Raw genomic sequence first — 20,044 nt, 5'->3', positions numbered from 1 at the left:
AGAATTCTCCCCTAGGTGAGAAGGGAGAGTGCTGCTTGAGTTCTGAACATAATAATGGGGCTAAAACACTATAATTTGGCTCTGTGGATTGCTTACCACTTTTCCTGCAGGCGACGCAGTCGCTCCGGCTGCGTGACAGGTGCCTATTAAGACACCCAAAGTAAAATTTGCTTTGAAATTCTTGAAGAGTGAGGTGGCCATTTGAAAGTTACTAGGGAAGTGGCCTGTGTTTGCTAGGGGACAGTGAGGGTCCTTTGCTGTTTCCTTTTAAGCAGGAGCCTTGAAGTGTTTTTATCAGGATCAAGGACCCGAGGGAGTTTTTTAGTTTTCTCCCCATTCCCACCTGGGAATGCAGTTTCTCTTCCGTTTTAATGAGTGGTTTCCCACTTATTCTAGAGATTTGACTAAGCAAAAAGGAAGCTGCCTTTAAGTCTGAGGTCAGCAATCTCTTTGGCCCTCTAGGTCACCAAAAGAACCAAGGAGTACCAGGGGATAACTAAAGCATAGAGCAAAGAAGGGAAAAGTGAAAGGGAGAGAGAAGACATTTGCTTTTCCCACTAACATCAAGAAGAAAGGAATAGGAGAAAAGGAAAGGAAATGAGGAAGCAAAGGTGATCAAGAGACAACAAAACGAGAAGGAAAGAGAATATTTATGTGTGTATATATATATACATATTTATTACAATATTTGTATATATGTATTTATATATATATACATATGTATTTACATGTGTGTATATATATGAATGATAGAATACTGCTGACCAACTGTGCAAGAGGGTCATAATCCCTGATCTGAGAGATTTGGATGTTTTGTTCTCAATTTAAAATAAAAGCTCTCTTTCATATATCACTCCTCCCTCCCTTCCCCTCTCCTTCCTTCTCCTTTTCTCTTCTTCCCTCTCTTCTCTTTTCCTCTCTATCTCTCCCCTCCTCTTTTCTCCTCTTTCTTTTCTTTTCCTCTTTTCTTTCCTTTCCTCTTTCCTTTTCCTTCCTTTATTATCTTATCCTCTTCTTTCATTTCCTTTCCTTTCTTATCTTTTCCTCTCCTCTCCCTTCCTTTCCTTTCCTTTCTTATCTTCTCCTCTCCTCACACTTCCTCTTTTTACCTCTCTTCTTTCTTTTCCTTTTCTCTCTTCTCTCCTTGTTCTTCTCTCTCCTTTCCTCTCCTCCCTTGGAGACCCCCTCTGTCCTCCCCTTTCTATCTCTCCTCTATTGTCCTTTCTTCTCCCCCTGCTCCTTCTCTATCTCCCCACTTCCCTGCTAATTCTAGAACCTTGAACTAATCAAATCAGCTTTACTATTGTTTCTGGATAGGATATGTCAGTCTACTTCCCCCTGGCTCTACTTACCATGGTAACTTTCTGGACCAAAATGCCCCTTCCTGGGCTCCATCTTCCTTGTATATGTAGTTCCCCATTAGAATGTGTCTCTATCACTACATAGAAGGATAGATAGGCAGCCAGCCAGTCAGATAGATAGATAAATTTACTAAGCCCTTACTCTGAATCAGACAAATACAAGCAATGAGGATATTTTCTCCCCTCAAATTACTTTCATTCTATTGAGGAAAGCTAAGGATACATAAAAGAGAACTGGAAAGAAGATGGGGGAGGCAGGAGCTTGGAGAGGGATGAGTGCACCTGGGAATGAAATGAGTCTGAGAACCCCCTGAGATGGAGCTCCAGACTAGAATCTCACCCATTAGAATAGAGAAGCAAAGAGTGGAGACGTTTCCGGGTGAGAAATCTGCTGGTGGGGATGTGAGAAAGTCCCAAGTGCGAAGAGGGAAGCTGGGAGTTAGCACAGTGCTTGACACTTAGTGAGTACTTAGGAAAAGGTGTTGGGCTTTTGTTTTTTGTTTTTAAATTTGTTCAGGAAAGAGAGCTGATCTTGAAGCTAGAATGAGATCTAGTAATTAACACCGAGGAAGTCAGGAGCCCCAGTTTAGCTATGCTTTCTCTCCCTCCCCTATCCCTCCTGTACCTAGCTTGTAAAAAAAAGGTGTCTTATTTTGGGGTGGAGGGAGCAGAATGGAGGAATGTGATGTGCATTTGGCCTGTATTTATTTTATTTTATTATTTTTTAATTAATTAAGGTGTGTTTTTTTTTTTAAACACATATTGCTTTATGAATCATCAGAGAAAAATCAGAGCTTGGCCTACTAGGACTTTTCATGTGAACCAAGTATTTACCAATTTGAAAACAGGAAGAGGAAGTTGTCAAAATATAGCTAAATGCCCTTGCCCTAGAAGACTGAGAGGTTTAAGACTGTTTACTTTCTTCTGGTACCAGGAGTGATTAGGAATGGTGAGCCTTAAAAGGTTCAGGGGAGAGATAAGGATTTAGGACTTCAAAGCCAACCAGGGTGGGGCCTTTCTATTTGTGAGGCTTTATCATTTCCTCTTTTTTCCACTTGTCATTCCCCTGCCCCTCTGAAACTCAAGGCCCTAATGCTAACTGGAAGCAAAAGCCCAGAACAATCGCACTAATACATTTCTTGGTGTTTACTCTTCCTTTACGGGCCTCCAAATCCTACAAAAACCAGTTTGTGTATCTGGGATCAAGGTTCCTTACCTCCAGTAGAAGCTGGACCCAATTAGGAGTTGAACTACATGTTACTGATTATCCTTCATTCTTGAAGAGGACCATAATCTCAGGGGGGGGATGCCATGACATGCAAGTGAGGGGGGGCTGGACAAAGTCACCAGCCTTGCTTTCTCCTCCACACCCCTCTGGGGTCATAGTCAAATAGAGATCAGGAGGACTGGAGATGGCCAGGGACGCAATGAAAGACCAATAATGTAACCCCCGGTCTGGGGGAAAGTCACAGAAATCGCAGGTACTGTAGAAGTCATCTAGATCAGGGGTGTCTGACATTTACCTGCCTAGCAGAGAGAACAATATCTTGCTTTTGCCACTTAGTATGTGTGTGACTTTAGCAAAATCACCTCAATCTCTCTGGATCCTCACTCCTTCATTTATGAAATCAGATACAATCTTTACAATCTTGAGATGCTTGCAATCTAATATGGATATTTGATCTAAACCTCACATCCTATGGTATTTGGGGATAATGAGTTCCTTATGTTTTTACCTGTTGTGGAAGGTAATTCTTACTTTTTCTTACTTCTTTCAAGAGATGTCCCCTAATTCTAGTACTCCAGGATATGGAGAACAACTCCATTTACTCTGTCTATAAACTCTGAACTTGGTACAGGCTTCTATCATATCAGCTTTCAGCTTTCACCTTTTTTAATGGAATAATCCTCTTTTTTTAATTTAGTAAGTCTTTCTTACTCCAAGCTTAGCTTTTTATTCACTGAGCCCTCCAAAGATCTTTATAAATGCCATCTTTGATTGGGAGGCACTGGTCAGATCTGCATATAGGCTTCTGGATGAACGTGTGCATTACAAGGGTCAGATTATATTTTTGTTTTTATTTTTAATATCCATCCTGGTGCTATCTGGTCCTCTTCAAGACATTTTGTTTCTAGACAGCCCTTGCATACGTGTCTTCAGGGAACCATTGCTCCTGACTTCAAGATCTTTCTGAGCCAAATATCTTATAAATATTAATCTGATTACCTTTTCTATGAATATTTGCTCATGAGAAAGTAAAGAACCAGAAGGCAGAAACCAAACCCATATCTGAGAGTAGTCAACAAGCACTAAATCTGTCAATCCATATCCCTCCTGTTTTATTTATTCCTGTTTGGGGGGTGAGAGTAGGGGGGAGAAGCTGGTGCTGGTGGAAAAAAACTTAAGTCACAGAGGAATTAGGGAGGCGAAGCTAGGTTTCTAGGCTTCCCTTTTCTGAGGACTGTCAATCTAGCAGAGAATTTGGTATATGAGATGTTCCTTCATAGTGTAAGATACAGTATATGAGGTATACTAATATAGTAGTCAGAATGATTTTTAAATAAAGATTGTGAAATTTATCTAATTAAAGAGTCTTTTCCTCCAAAGTAGTCCCCATGTGAAGCTTATTCTAATGATGCTTTTGCTGCTCAGATGATTTTGAAGGCTCTTCTTTTATTATTGCTTTCAGAGCATTTTTATGAACCACAAAGGAAAAATAAGCAAATTACTCTATAGTAACACTTTGTTCTTGACCCCAAACGGTCTTACCCAGATTGCTTTCTCCTCTTTTTCATAGGACAAACAACTCCCTATGACTGTTGGTTGTCTTCCAGATCAAACTGAGGCTCAAAGGAGGAAAAGGAAATTTTAAAAGGACAAGCTGCAGCTTTTGAAGATAATTCTCATAAAGGAATTTCCAAAGTATTGTAAGTCATGACAATAGACACTCTCCCACACACCCCCTGCCAAGGGCTCTATTCCTGACATTCTGGACTTCAAAATCATTATTTTCTTTTGTCTTATGCTTGAACTATCCTCAGCAGCTAGGGCCTCCTCACTTACTAGAATATCCTACCAACTTTGTTGCATACTCATCGTGGAACATCCACAAGGTTTACCTCCTTTCTCCCATTAGTTTATGACTCTTAGAGCCTTCATTTTGTGGAAAGGTCCAGGCTGACTTAACTTCATTTCCCTCCCAGTCCTAAACCTGACTTCCTGGGTTCCAAATCATACTTACACTACAGGAGTACCCTCATTTTCTCCTCCCCCCTTTCTGGGTCCCCTTTTGTATGTTGTCTTCCCCATTAACATGTATTCTTCTTGAGGAGAGAGACTAATTTGTTTTTGCTTGTATTTTATCTCAGAACTTTTTCTTTGTTTTGTTTGTTTCTCAGAACTTAGCATTGTACCAGGAGCATAATAAGTACTTTATAAATGTTTGTTTCCTTTGTTTCTTCTCTTATTCCTTTGCTCTTCCCTTCTTCCCTCCTTCCTTTCCTTCCTCCTTCCTTTTTTCTTCCCTCTTTCTTTCCTTTCAATCCTTCTCCCTCTTTTCCTCTCTCCTTCCCTTCTTCCCTCCCTCTCTCCTTCTCTTTCTCTCTTCCTTCCTTCCTTCCTTCCTCCCTCTTTTCCTTCCTCCCTCCCTTCCTTCCTTCCTTCCATCCTTTACTATTTCTCCTTCTCCTCCACTTCCTTCCCCTTCTCTCCCCTCTCCTCTTTCCTTCCCTTCCCTTCCTTCCAATACTGAAGGGAACAGTATATATAATTTCTATTATGGTGGTTTTAGAAATCAGTTTCCTTATATATGAACATAATGAAATCTTACTCTGCTATTAGAAACAATGAAAATTAAGAATTCAGGGAAGGCTTGGAAATCTTACATAAACCTACATGAGACAGAGTAAGGAGAGAACCAGGAAAACAACGTATACAACAACTAAAACAATGTGAATGAAAAAAGCAAATAAAGGAAACTGAATGCTTTCGAATCATAGTTACCAGAAGAAGCTGGGGAACTATGGATGTAGAGTGCAGCATACACTATCACATACAGTTGGTGGTTTTGCTAAACTTTTTTGTCTCTAATTTGTTGTTACGAGGGATGGTTTATTGGGGATGGGAAGGGAGAAAGAGGTGTTCAGAAAGGAAGACAATATAAAAATAAAAGACTAATAAAAGGGTGGATTTTTTTTTTTTTGCTTTTTTCCAGAGGTAATTGGAGTTAAGTGACTTACCCAGATAGTAAATGTTAAGTGTCTGAGATCGAATTTGAACTCAGATCCTCCTGACTCCAGGGTTGGTTCTCTATCTACTATGCCATGTAGTTGTTTTGTTTTTGTTTTTGTTTTTGTTTTTTTTTTAATGTTAGTTTCCTGAATTCATAGACAAACCTTGCAGTATCCTGTATCCCCAAATAAAAGTCAGCACATCTGTTTCTAGAAAATGGCCACAGCCAACTCTTCCTCATCAATGAAAGCTAAAGAAAGAGGGGCACTGGCTGACTATTTGGAGTCGGAGGCTGGCCATTTGGTACGATGTCAGGAGTATCATTTCTTCCAAATACTTCTCTTACTGGTTCAAAACTGCCTGAAATTCCTTGATCTGGGAACAAAGTTTTTCCTTCCAGCCCTAAAGTTAAACCTTAAAGTGTAAACAATGAAGAGATAAATAATACACTGACAAATTCATATTAACATGGCAAGACTAATAACAGAACATTTTCCCAAAGCTGGGGAGACAAAGGCTGAAAAACAGCCAAACAACAGCCTCTTAGAGGCAGATGAGACTTGGCTGCAGCAACAGGATACCCTAAGGGAGAGATTGGAGCAGTCCTGCAGGAGGCAAGTCAGGCCCCAGCCATCACCTGGAGCACTATCTCCTCTCAAACTCTAGTGAAAATGGCCCCAGAAGGCTGAGAGTTTGGATACCTTTCCCTGCTTCTAAACTGGGAAGCATGGTGGAGAACCATCACTGGGGACAAAGGGACTCACTTTCCTTGCCATCATCAGTGTCCACTGCAAACCAGCTATCTCTGTAGAACAGAGCTCACAAGACTCTGAGAGTGGAAGCATCCTCCCTTTTCCCAGAGATCACCAGTCCTGCTTCCAGCAGAGGAATTAAATTATGCGGATTATGAATTAACCTTTCCTGGCCTTCCTGTCCTGCTTTCTGCCCTTCTGCCCTCATTTTGATGCTATGTACCTCTTTCCTGAAGCTCCCGCTCCCATACATGTATCCTTAATTGGCTTGATTCAGCTCCCAAGGACTCCTACTATAACTAATTCCCTTGATATTTACTTGTATCCAATACCTACAGATTCTATTGACCTCCACCTTACAATGAATTAATGGGAGAAATGACTCTGTGGTAAGGGGCTTAAAAGCCTCATCTTTTTAGGAATAATAATAATAAGTTATTATAAAGCACCTGTGCCAGGCACTGTGCTAAATTCTTTACAAATATTATCTCATTTAAAACTTAAAGCCATCTTGGGAGAGAAGTGATATATTAAGCTCATTTTATTTTATTTTTTAATAATAGCTTTTTTATTTACAAGTTATATTCATGGGTAATTTTACAGCATTGACAATTGCCAAACCTTTTGTTCCAATTTTTCCCCTCCTTCCCCCCACCCTTTTCCCTAGATGGCAAGATGACCAGTAGATGTTAAATATATTAAAGGATAAATTAGATACATAATAAGTATACATGACCAAACTGTTATTTTAATGCTCATTTTACAGTTGAGGAAACTGAGGCAAAAGGGCTAAATGATTTATTCAGGATCATTTAGTAACTGAGGAAAGCAATTTTGAACTCACTCCTTGACTTGAAGCCCAACACTTTATCCCCTGTACTATATAGTTACCTAAATGAGTAATTACTTTGGGTCAGTGAAGAAAGTTTTGTTTGTTTTTGATGTTCTGGGACCCTTCAGACCACATTATTAGGAAGCTGCTGGTTTACTGGCTCTGAGAAGGACCCATGTCTCTGTAGGTGCCATTGATAATACAGTTTCTTTACACATGCTTTTTTATTTTAGACAGAGCAGTGAATAATATTACCAAAATGAGAGCTGGATGTGGGCAATTGGTTGCCCTGTGCAGATGGTAAGTACTTGACTATTGCCTCATTACTTGTCCTTCATATAGAATGTCAGATATATGCTCCCCTTCACTCATCCTCTGCCCTTTAAAATGTCGAAGAGAAGGATATAGTAGGAAAACTTTATTTTATGGGGCAAAAGAATTGGGGGACAAAGGAAATGTAAAAGAATGCTGGAAAACTTGTACTGTTTCCAAGATATCAGCAATCATGTCAACCCCTCAGAAAGACTCCTCTTGGAAGAATTAATGAAGTACATTAAAAATGAGCCAGACCCCTTACTGGGGTGGGGGCTCATGCTAATAGAATGACTCTATAATCAGGTGGCTTCTTCTTAAGAGCCCAGATCATCAGCTTGAGGTAGAAGTAGTAGTTAATATTGAACCTGTTTTAAAATTCAATTTCTTCTTGGTGGTTGGCTGAGCTCAGCAGGCACTGATACTGCTAGGCCCCAAGATTCCAGGCTCCACTGAGAATCCATGAATATTGTTCTTAGCACTCCACACTGAAACTCCCCTCGGGGGAACACAAGCTGTTGTTCCTAGCTAGAAGAAGGTTTTTTGAGTCCGGCATCTTTTCTAGAGATGCTTATGTGGCTCTGAGTGTGTTCTTGTCAGGGAAGGTTGAGACTCTCAAGAATTCTTGGATCTTCTTTTAAAAATAAAATCAATGACTATATTTCCATATAATTTTATTTCCTTTGTAATTCTATGTTTTTTTATTTTATTTTATGCATTTAAAACATTATTTTGAAAAGAGATCCATAGCTTCACCAAAGTAGTGCATGACATTAAAAAAGGTTAAAACCCCCTGGTGAAAGGGGGGTAGCCCATCTATTCTGGCCCCTCAACAGCTTCCCTCCCAGCCACTGCCCAGACATTGTTATTGTGGTAGCTTGTTGGGGGGGAGAGACTCAGAAAGGAACTGGTAACACATCTTGGCAAGCAAATTGAAATCTTTTTGAAGACAAGGCACAGAACCTGAGGAATACTAACTAGAAATAATAAGCATATATGGGAGGAATTAATGAGGAAAGTGGAATCAATCCTGTAGAATGGAGGATTGGCCGTGCATTTGAAAAGCCAGTGTGCCTACTATAAAAATGGCAATTACTTCCCATAACCCTTTGGAGTCTTGGTATGACCCATATGTGTTGAGTGAACCTATAAATTCCATGTAAATCACTTCCCTTTCACTTGAGGATTTCAGAGAGTTGCCTCCTATTATTGAAATGAGTGCAACTAATTAATTCTTCTGAAGGAAAGCAAAAAAGTTCCTGAGGTTTTTTTTAATTGCTAAATGTGCAAATCAAATTGACCCCATATAAATGTTTAGAGAGAGAATTCATACAGTGAGAGATGATTTTAACCAAACTCAACATTTTGTTGAGGCCTCATGAACTCTGTGAGAAAACCATCTTTCCCTTAGAATCACATGCAAATTCTTTTCTTCTTACTTGTGCTTTCCTTTGCCTTTGGATCACAGAAGACCATTCTTGGTTTGAGATGGATATTTTTTCCTCTCCTTTTCAAATTCCTAAGTTTTCACTCCAAGAGCTCTTTTATTATTGTTGTTGAATTGTTTTTCGGTCATATCTGACTCCTGATGAGTTTTTCAGTCATATCTGACTCTTCATGACCCCATTTAGGTTTTTCTTGGCAAAGACTGAGCAGAGTGATTTGCTGTTTTCTTCTCCATATGAATGAATTTGGGCCAACAGGATTAAGTGACTTGCCCAGAGTCACACAGGTAATGTCTGAGGCCGGATTTGAACTTACAAAAATGAAACTTCCCATCTGCCAGCCCAGCATCCTATCCACTGAGCCATCTAGCTGCTCTTTCATTTTTTTTAAATAACTTTTTATTGATAGAATGCATGCCAGGGTAATTTTTTACAGCATTATCCCTTGCACTCACTTCTGTTCCGATTTTTCCCCTCCTTCCCTCCACCCCCTCCCCTAGATGGCAAGCAGTCCTTTACATGTTGAATAGGTTACAGTATATCCTAGATACAATATATGTTTGCAGAACCAAACAGTTCTCTTGTTGCACAGGGAGAATTGGATTCAGAAGGTATAAATAACCCGGGAAGAAAAACAAAAATGCAAGCAGTTTATATTCATTCCCCAGTGTTCTTTCTTAGAGTGTAGCTGCTTCTGACCATCCTTGATCAATTGAAACTGAATTTAGCTGCTCTTTCAAGGAGCGTCTAGTATCTTCAAAGTCAGATTTATTTTCTGTTCCTTTGATCCCCCAAAATCTTGGAAGTTTGTCCCAAAATGGTCCTGACTTAACATTCCTAATGTGGTCCTTAATCATGGCAGATGTCAACCTGTCTTAAACAAGCAAAGCTCAGGCAAAGCTGGTCTCCTTCCTTCCCTTAGTTTTCTTCATCTAACCTTTCTCTCTTCTCCCCCAAGGAGATCCATCCTGCCCATCTCTATCAACCATGGCACATAGCAGACAATATTACTATCGTCCTTACAATAGAAGCCAAAACACAGTAATTCATATAATATTTTTGGTTTACAAAATGCAACAGCTCTGACATAATTATGCCCATTCTATGAATGAGGAAATCTAGGTTCAGAAGGATGTAATTTGCCCATGAGCACGTGGCTAGAAAGGACACAGCCAGGAATCTTGGGCTATCCAATTTTGAGTCTAGCACTCTTTCCATAACACATCATCTTGTGCATTATGCTTATAGAATAGCATCACCAAAATCTTAAAATGTCAGTTGGCAGGTTGGAAGTATGGTGGAAATGAGAGACAGAGAATGAATAAAAAAAGGAAAAGGAAAAAAATCTCACAAAACAAACATTGTAGAGAACATGTAGGCCTTGTTAGGACATTTTAGGTTGGAACCTACCTCTGGTCCTTAATATGGATGTGGGGGTATGGCTTTAGACAAAGCTTGATTTTTCAGTTTCTTTCCTGTAAAATGGAGTTAATTTCTGTAGGACCTACTTAACAATTGTTGTGAGACACTAATGAAATAATACATGTAAAGTGTTTTGTGAAAAAAAGATGTAATTGCCACTTATTAGTTGTAGAGTTATAGCAACCATGGTTGTCCATCTCTAAAGAGCAATTGAAAGAATTTTCTCAAAAGAGTTATTATCTCTTTTGTGGATTCCTTCTGAGCTTTCCTTCTTCTATTAAAGGTTAAGTGTGCTATTCTTTAGGTCCCTACTCTAAGCTAATCAGATCAATTAATTCACATTATGTTGTGATAGGAATGCATTAGGTCTCTTCAATAATGTATTTTTAGGGATCTTCAGTGTCAGTCCTAAAGAATGAGTAATATAGTAGCCCCAGACATCATTGCAAAACTAATGGAGAGATGTTTTAGGTAATGGGGAGGGCTTTTAGTTGTGGTTTTCCATCATATCCAGACTACAATCTATTTTACCTGAATGACATTACTTGGCACGGAATTTTGTATTAGGAGAAGATCACAAATTGGTTAGCAGGGGTGGAAATAATGTTGGAACAGGTAGAGAATGAGGAGGGAGAAGGGGACACATATAAAAGAGTATTTGGCCCTTGTCTTACTGATCCTAACAGCAGGACAGTCTCTTGGCCAAATAATAATGATAGGATTGTAGGTTCCTAGAATTAATTGTGTCGATTCTCACCCTTGTCTGCCTATTATATCATCCATTTTCCTAATCAGTAATTATTGATTTGGATCTTATGATTCTGGATCAAATCCAAGGTCTGGTTAATTAATCAACTAGCATTTGGTTGACTTGGTCTACATTCTACATGAAGGATTTTGGCATTTAATAAGTCATAGAACAGAAAATGAGGATGTTTGGGGATGAGAATACAGGGAACCTATAAATTTCCAGCCTACTTCTTGCTTAGCTCTCTTTTTAAAATGAGGTTCAGGCCTGAGCGGTTGTGTCCTCAGGCAGACCCTGGAGACCCTCAAGAGAAAACCTCCTTCCTAGAAACAGATTTTAGTATGAGGTGGAAAAAGTTATTGGAGGATGTCCAGGTGACAGAGAGAAGTTTGCTTAAATGAATGAAACAATGAAGAAAGAACAGAATCATTTGGCTGTACACTATGGAAAACTTTCTATTAGCTGAGAAACTCTCCCTAATTGACAGACAGATTTTTCTTGACCTGATCCTTTATGCTTAATGAGGATGTAGTCTTCCTAAGGGCAGAAACTTAAACTATAAGTATTTTTTCTTCTTAGCAGAATGGGGGGAGAGGGGGAGTAGCAAGAGATTGGTGATTTTGAATCATAGACTTCTAGATCTGTAACCTCAGAGACAATCCAATCCAATCCTCTTATTTTACAAATCAAATATAAATTATATATATGCTTTATAAACTTTAAACTACTATATCAAGGTTAGCTATTATTGTTACACATGAGAAAATTTAGTTCCCAGTAGGTAGATCTCAGATCACCTGATTCTTAGTATGGTGTTTTTCTCATCATGCTACCAAAGTGATTTTCCTGAATCAAAGTCTAACCATGTCTCTTCCTTATTCAATAAAGTCTAGAGGCCCTCTGTTATCTCCAGGATCACATTTAAGCTCTAAATGATGTCTATCTTCATGTTCCAGCCCTTTTCTACCTTTCCAGTCTTCTTACACATTCATTTCCTCTTTGTATTCTGTGATACAACCTTACTCCTTCTTGGACACACATGATGTCTCCATCTCTTATCTCTATACTTTTGCATTGGCTGGCCCTCCTGCCGCTTCATTTCTGCCTCTTATCACCTTTGATTTCCTTCAGGATTCAGCTCAAGCATCCCCTGACGTAAGAAACCTTTCCCGATTCACTTAACTACTAGTTCTTTCCCTTTCCAAACTACCTTGTATTAATTTTATGCCCATGTCTGCATCTCTGCATGTAGGTATACATGTGTCTATAAATCTGTAAGAAACAAAATATAGAGAACTCCACCGTTTCACTGATGAATTCAGGAAAGATTTATTTTACATTCTTGTAAGAATGGGTGTTTAGGTTAGTATTTTATTTCTTTTCCAGAAGCAGAAGTCCTTCTCCTGGGTCCCCATTAATGGAATCTCACAGAAGTTACAGGATTTGAATCTCCACCCCTCATAATATAGCCAGTCTGTGCCCCCAAGGAGCTTACATTATAGTAGGGGGAAGGTAACAGTGGAGAGCTAAGGACAAAGAACAAAAGATTCTTTTCAAATCTCAGACCACAATTCCTGATTACAAAACCCAGTCCTTGCCCCCAAGGAGCTTATATTCTTTTGGAAGATAAATGCCACTCTAGATTATTCCTTGATGTCTTTGTGGGTTTCAGTTTTCTAATTTAAGTTTCATTTTTCCAATTTAATTTTCATAACTATGGAAACCAAATGCCCATCCATTTGTCACATATTTATATATATATTCATATGTATGTAAATGAATACAATATTATATAAAATGAACACTGTATATTATATATATATTAATATATATATTCTCCATATTAATATGTATATGTGTTATCTCTCTCATTAGAATGTAAAGTTCTTGAGAGTCTGTTTTGAGGAGGTCTTCAATGTAAGTCTGGTTAGCAGAGCTCTGGGGCAAGCAGGCAGAATGCTATGATAGAGATCAGTTTAGCTCCGTAGTCCCACCCTTTGGGGAGATCTTCCAGTCTGAAATCCATGTCGAATTTGCCAAAGCCAATGTTAAATCCCTGAGACCCACCTTCTGTAGGGGTTTCGGGCAGTCTCACCTTGCCATGCCCTAGGATTTGTCCCTAGTCATGTTCCTGATGTAAAATTTTCCCTATAAAATCTACTTGAGGGCCATCTCATAGCTGCTCCCTTCTTTTGGGTCAGCCAGCCTCGGCAACTCTGCCTTGTAGTGTCTTTCCCCTTCCCCTTCCCCTTTCCCCATATTATCTCCCCTAACTCCACTCTGCTTCCCAACCCCACTTCTTCTCCTTACTAACTAACTCTTTTAGGGGGCTGAGTCCCTTTCAAGGTTTAGCCTGTCAGCTAAAAGCCTTCCCCAACCTCATAGGGTGCTCCCTTTCTGCTGGGAAATTGTGAGTTCCACTGAGCAATTTGTCTCTCATATGCACTCTCAATTTTATTTCATATTTACCATTCCCCATGTCTATTGTTTCCCTTCATTTTGTTTGTTAACTATTCCCCTAAATAAATCTATCTTTTGCCAAAGACAATGGCCTTTGTGAACACTTCACATGATTGAACCCCAACTTTTGGGGCCAAACTCCAAACCATATTTCACTTCAGTTTTTGTATCCCCCCCCTCACTTAACACATTGTCTGATACTTATTAAGTGACTAATAAATGCTTATTAATTGATTAGACTTAAGATAAATGATTATTATAAAGATTTTGCAGTCTTCAGTTAATTTCTTTTATCCTTGCTTTCAGATCTGGCAAAAGTACAAGGCAGCAATCTCAAGATGCAATGAGCAGCACAATTATACCAGAGTAATAACTAAGTAAGGGCCATCAGAGCTTTGTACAAGGGAGTCCTATTTCGAGAATGTTAAAAGCACTTTAATTCTTGAGCTAAGAGAAACAATAAAACTCAATGAGCTCTTTCCTGACTTGATCCTCTTCTCCCCGAGCCTGGTCTACCCAGCAATGTCATGGGATCTTCCTTCCCAAACCAAAGTCCCAGGTCCACTAACGCCCCATTCCCCAATGATTTTTTTCCCATTAGAATCTTCCCAGGTTTCCTTTTGTTTCATTGGCAGGAGCAAACAACTACAGAGAGTCTTGCTTGTGTGAGCTGATTCAGTGATGCAATGCTCATATGATTAGTCTACTGAAATAGGATGGGAGGGAAGAAGTGGAGGCTCCGAGGCAGGGGCTGAGTCAAGAACCTAATTGTATAAATCCATGCAGATCACAGGCTAGATTAATGAGGTAATCATGGCTGTCTAGTAAGGGGCAGAGACAAGGCACTAGCTCTTAAAAGGATAAAGGGATTGGAATTGGCCCTTGGCTTTGGTGTTCAATGGATCATGTTATCTCCAGAGGGATCTTGAGATTTGCAGCATTGACCAGCACCGAGTCAGATGAGTCAATATTCCCTTCAATAGTAGTAGCAACGAGAATAGATAGAATTTACATTGCTCTTTGAGGTTTATCAATGCTTTATATGTGTAAACTCATTTGATCCTCACAATAACCCGTGAGATAAATGATATTATTGTACCCATTTTATAGATGACAAAACTGAAGATTGATTTGTGCAGGATCAACACAATTAGAAAGTGTCTGAGGTGGGATTTGATTTCAGATCTACTTGATTCCTAGTACTAGACTCTATGCAATGAATCACCAGACTGTCCAAGAACATAAACAAAAACACGAACAAGAACATTTATTTAATGCTTTAAAATTTACTACTCTGTCTCTCTCTCTCTCTCTCCCTCCCTTTCTCTCTCCCTTCCTCCCCCTCCTCTTCCTCTTCCTCCTCCTCATTCTTTTTTCTTTTTCTTCCTCTCTCTCTCTGTCTGTCTCTCTGTGTCTGTCTGTCTCTGTCTTTCCCTTCCTCCCTCCCTCTGTGTTTTTGTGTCTCTCTCTCTGTCTATCCCTCTCTCTCCCTCCCTCTCTTTCTGTCTCCATCTCTGTCTGTCTCTTTCTATGTGTCTGTTTCTCCCTCTTTCTCCCTCCCCCCTCTCTGTTTCTGTTTCTGTCTGCTCCTCTGTCTCTCTGTCTCTGTCTTCCTCTATCCATTTCTCCCTCTCTGTCTCTGTCTGTCTCTGTCTCTTTCTCTCTCTGTTTTTCTTTGTTTCTCTTTCTCTCTCTCCCCTTCTTCTCCTCAGCTACTATGTTTTATTATGCTTACATATGCCATTATTTTTTAATAAACCAAGTTAGTTGGATTACAACAAAAGCTCAGGACTCAAATTGACAGAAACTCCCAGGGGAATACAATTAAGTGAATGAAGACTATCTGTTGAATAGACCAGTGGTTCTTCTCAGTGTGAATTCCATGAAATTTTGAATGTTAAGTAATTGCAGATTAAATAAAATTTATAATTTTGTTTCATGTAAATTTTAACAAATATGACATGCTAAAGCATAATATTCACAAAATTAACAAACTTATTCAGTATACATATACACTAATCTTAAAACACATTGGACCTTGAATTCACAAATAAGTCTTATCTACCTATCTGTTTATCTATCTAATCTGTATCTCTGTGTGTATGTACACATCTTTATCTCTAGAAGTCTACTTATAGCTTAATTCTATTCTCATTTGCAAGGGAATTTTGACTTGCTCCACTTCCGAAGTGTGCTGGTTCATTCCATTCTTTCCCTTCTACTCCCCACACTCAATCTGTTAGTCCAGGACTCAATGCAGATACCATTTTGGTTTAATGCACTGAAGTTGTTGGACTCCCCAGCTTACTTGATTCTCTTGGGAGGTAGATTTTCTCATCAAACAGGTGTGGAAATTAAGGCAAACTGAGGATAGTGATTTTCCTCAGTCACACAGCTAGTAGCATGCTTAGAAATATGTATTATTACATCCAGTTGAAATAAAGCAAGAGAAAAACATTTTTTGTTGTTGTTAAATTGTTTTGGGGTCAAACCTAACTTTTCATTACACTATGTGGGGTTTTCTTGGTAGAGCTACTGCAGTGACTTGCCATTTCTTTCTCCAGCTCATTTTACAGAAGCAAACAGGTTAAGGGACTTGTTCAGGGTCATACAGCCAGTGTCTGAGGTCAGATTTGAATTTAAGTCTTCTTGACTCTGATCCTGATACTCCATCCATTTCACCATCTATGTCCTTAGCTGTCTTTAGAGAAGAGCATAAGGATTACCACTTTCTATACATTTATGTTTACTTCCCACACAAGGCACTCAATAATGTGCTGGAAACTTGCTAGGGAAAAAAATCACCACCACCAAAAACCCAACTTGGGTTTTTGCTGTGTGAAAAGTATATATAAAATATACTTTTATGTTTCATTTTAATTATTAACATTTTCTCCATTGCTTTTGTAAATGTGGACAATCAACAAAACAATAAATCAAGACTGGATCTGTAGAATTTGCTGAATTCCAAAATGAGAATGCTCACATGAAAATTTAACAATTGATTCTTTCTCCCTATGTAATTTAGCTTCAGCATACCTCTAAAGCCCCCTGAGCAAGACCCCATGATTAAAAATGCAGTTTTATACCTTTCTGCTTTTCCTTTTAATTTTTTACCTCTTTAATCTCTTGGGAAGCCTGGGGTTGAGGAGAGGAACTGATAACATGGTTATTGCAGCTGTCACTGCTGTCACAGCTGTTTCAACTGTATTGGGAGTGGACATAGGAGAAAGAAGACCATCGCCACCCTCCTCTCAGTGTGTCCCCTTCCCTTCTTTCTCTCAAGACCTTTAAAAAAATTGTGGTAGAAAACTCCATCTTCCTATTCTGATCTTATGTCAGTTTACTCTCTATCCAAGTTGGGAAGAAACATAACTAAAAGTCTTTCATTAGCAACTTAGGTTGTTTTGGAGAATATCTAGTCTAGACATGGCTAGAAGGTCTGTTATAAAGTTCTTCAGAAAACTCCAAAAGCATGAAAAAATCATAGTAATATTAATACTGGAGAAACTCGAGAGGAAGACAGAAACAACATAACCATATATATAGTTTTTCGTTTTTGCATAAGTTTTACAAGGATGGTTTATGAGTATATTGAGGGAATCCTTGAAAACATGAAAAAGGAACAAATAGGTAAAAGCTACAGCTCTGGCATAGGGTCTTGCCCTGTTAGACCTAGTAATAGGGAAATATCCTGGAGTGGAGAATACCTACAACTAGATAAAAACTTAAAAACTGGCCAGAGTGGGACAGTTTTTTCCTTGTTCATTCTTTCCAGTTAGGGAGATCACTCAATGTGCTCTTACAGAGGTAGCACCATAAATGGAAATCAGGAAAGGGGAGTAAATGGAAACTAGGCTCAGAGAAATGATCCTGAAGGTGTTTTTGTTTTGATTTATCTTTACTTTTGTTTGTCTTTCTCAGTTTTAGGTACATTCAGACTGAGTTTGATTCATGTTGACCTTGGAGCCAGAATTGCAAGAAGGTAGCCTAGGAAAGGGGTAGGAAATCTTCGAAAAGCCAGGGGGCCTGGATATTCAAACCCAAAAAGGATTTTGGATTTGGACCTAGGATTATGCTTAATCAGAACGATCCCTGGGTATTGCAGGTGCTCATTAACTGCTTATTGACTAACTGATTGGGATGTGGTCCTGCAAAATATGATGCTTGCTTAGAGAAGGTATCCCCCCACCAATTCAAATGAAACTCATAGTGAGAGCCCCATCACTTTTACTAACTTCCTTGCAATAGAATTAAATTTGCCCCCATTCTTTCCCCTTATAAGAGGAGATTTGATTACCACTATTCCTCCTCTCTTTCTGCTCTTAATTTACTCTCTTCCCTAGCCCTCTAATCTAGTGAAGAAACTAAAGAAATTACTTTCTCTCTACTCAAGATAGGATTGCCTTTCTGGCTCCTTTTTTTGAGCTTCCTTTCTCTCACGATCAACTTCCTTCATGTTGATTTCTCTTCCCCCAACTGCTGATATGGATTTTAGCTATTAGGTCCTTATTACTCCTCTAGTTTCTTTAGATGTTCATTCATTGTTCTTCTTTTGGCTCTCACACAGTGGGAAAGGTTTTAATTTTAATTTTTTAAAACAAAAGCCTATTCTTGCCAAGAAGAATGAGATCATAGATCATAGGATCATGGATTTTAAAGGCAGAAAAGACCTTTGAGGTCCATGCTTTCATCATACAGATGAGGAAACTGGGGCCCACAGAAGTTAAATAATGCACCCAGGATCCAGAAGGTTGAAAGCGTCTGACGCAAGATTTAAGCTCAATCCTCTGACTGCAAATACATCTTTCTTTCTACTTCATTATGCTGATACCTTCATTTAATTTCTTATCCTTTTCTTTTTAACTGTTTTAATTTTCTTGTGCTTCTTTGGTTTTAAATGTTTGCAAGATATATATTTGATTCACATTTCATTTCATTTAAAAAACCTAAATTCTTTCCTATTGTTGAAACTATTTTATTTTAATTGAGAATTAGGCTCAGATTTATAGGATCTCTTATTTTGGCAATTTTGTTTGCTTTGGGGAATATCATAACTATAATCATTCCATTTCTCATTGCTGTAAGGACAGATAGGTAATGCAGTAGATAGAATACAAGGTCTGCTTTCAGGAAGACTCATCTCCCTGAGTTCAAATATGGCCTCAGGCACCTAGTAGCTGTGTTACCGAGTCATCCTATTTGACTCAGTTTCTTCACCTGTCAAATGAGCTGGAAAAGAAAATGGCAAAACAGTAGCTTTGTCCAAATGGGGCCACAAAGTGTTGAACACAACTAAAATAACTGAAAAACAACATCAAAGTCACATATCTTATTCATATTTCATTTCATTTAAATAATTCAAATTCCTTTCTGTTGTTGAAAGTCAATTTTAGTTGATGATTAGGCCCAGATTTATTCCACATGATATTTTAAGGAGCAACCTGAATTTCCTTGCTTTTTGGGACTCGTAGACAAAGCTCTTGTGAGAAATACTGAAAAGTTGGGTTTCCACAGTGTTGCAAACTTTAAGGTAATGTAGGATATGAGGGCCACTGACCAAGAGATTTTCAGAATGTGAGAGGTTAAGGAAGGTTAAGATTCCACAAAACAATTAAGTGATCAATAGAAACCTTGAACAAACAAAGAATTGGGGAGTTAGGAAGGCACAGATGGATTCGGCCAATCAGAGAGAGTTGTGATTTGAGAAAACCACAAACTTAAGAAAATAGCAGATCCAGCCCAAACTAGTTGCAGTCAATGACCTGACTTAACTAAATAACTATTGCACCTGTTCAATAAGCTAATTGAATATTAAACAACCTATCCTGTAGGAGTAATTTTCTGCCATTTTTGAACATGGGATATATGATGGGGGGGAACATGTTTATACATATTTAGAGAGAAATATATGGTGGGCTTATCAGAAAGATTGTTACCTGGAAGAGAATGGACCAATCTGATTTCTGAAGGGAGGGACTACACCAAACAAACAAGTATACAGCTTCTCCCACTTCTGTACTCAGGGCTCCCTTTTCCCAAAGAGGACTCTTTTGGCCAGAAATATTAAGACTATTCCTTAAGATTTTTCTTTAATAAAATTTCCTTTATATCTGATTTTCACTGTCAAGAGTGTTTCTAACACTCTTTTAGTGGATTTTCCCAGAAAGCTAATGATATTTTACTTGAATGCCTCAAATATTTTATGTTTTGCAAAGACATATTGAATTTTGATGACTAAAATTTCTTACTAAAAAAAAAAAAAAAAAAAACTTGAATTTTCCTCTTTGTTATTCATAGGTGGATTCTAGCCATCTGTACCTTGACCTCTGTTTCCATTGTTTGGAGGTCAATTTTCTTTAATTATTTCTAAACCACAGCAATTAAGCATTTTAAGTTATTGTGTAAGGCCTATGGCATTTAAATAACCTCTGTACATCTTATTTTCTGTTTCTTTGGCTTGTTTAGACTCCATATGTAT

General features: G+C 38.6%; 1 long non-coding RNA gene across 1 annotated transcript; it reads left to right on the top strand.

Annotated features, from left to right (window-relative positions):
• The first annotated feature begins 4,000 nt into the window (after positions 1-4,000).
• Positions 4,001-14,041, top strand: LOC127558644 (uncharacterized). Its single transcript, XR_007952952.1, has 4 exons — positions 4,001-4,289; positions 7,410-7,476; positions 9,892-9,974; positions 13,870-14,041. It is a non-coding gene; the product is annotated as an uncharacterized LOC127558644 (long non-coding RNA).
• The last annotated feature ends 6,003 nt before the right edge of the window (positions 14,042-20,044 follow it).

The sequence above is a fragment of the Antechinus flavipes genome, chromosome 4, assembly GCF_016432865.1.
Source record: "Antechinus flavipes isolate AdamAnt ecotype Samford, QLD, Australia chromosome 4, AdamAnt_v2, whole genome shotgun sequence".
Classification (NCBI taxonomy): Eukaryota; Metazoa; Chordata; class Mammalia; order Dasyuromorphia; family Dasyuridae; genus Antechinus; species Antechinus flavipes.
The sequence above is the reverse complement of the archived record's forward strand: the minus strand, read 5'-3'. Positions and strand labels throughout refer to the sequence as shown.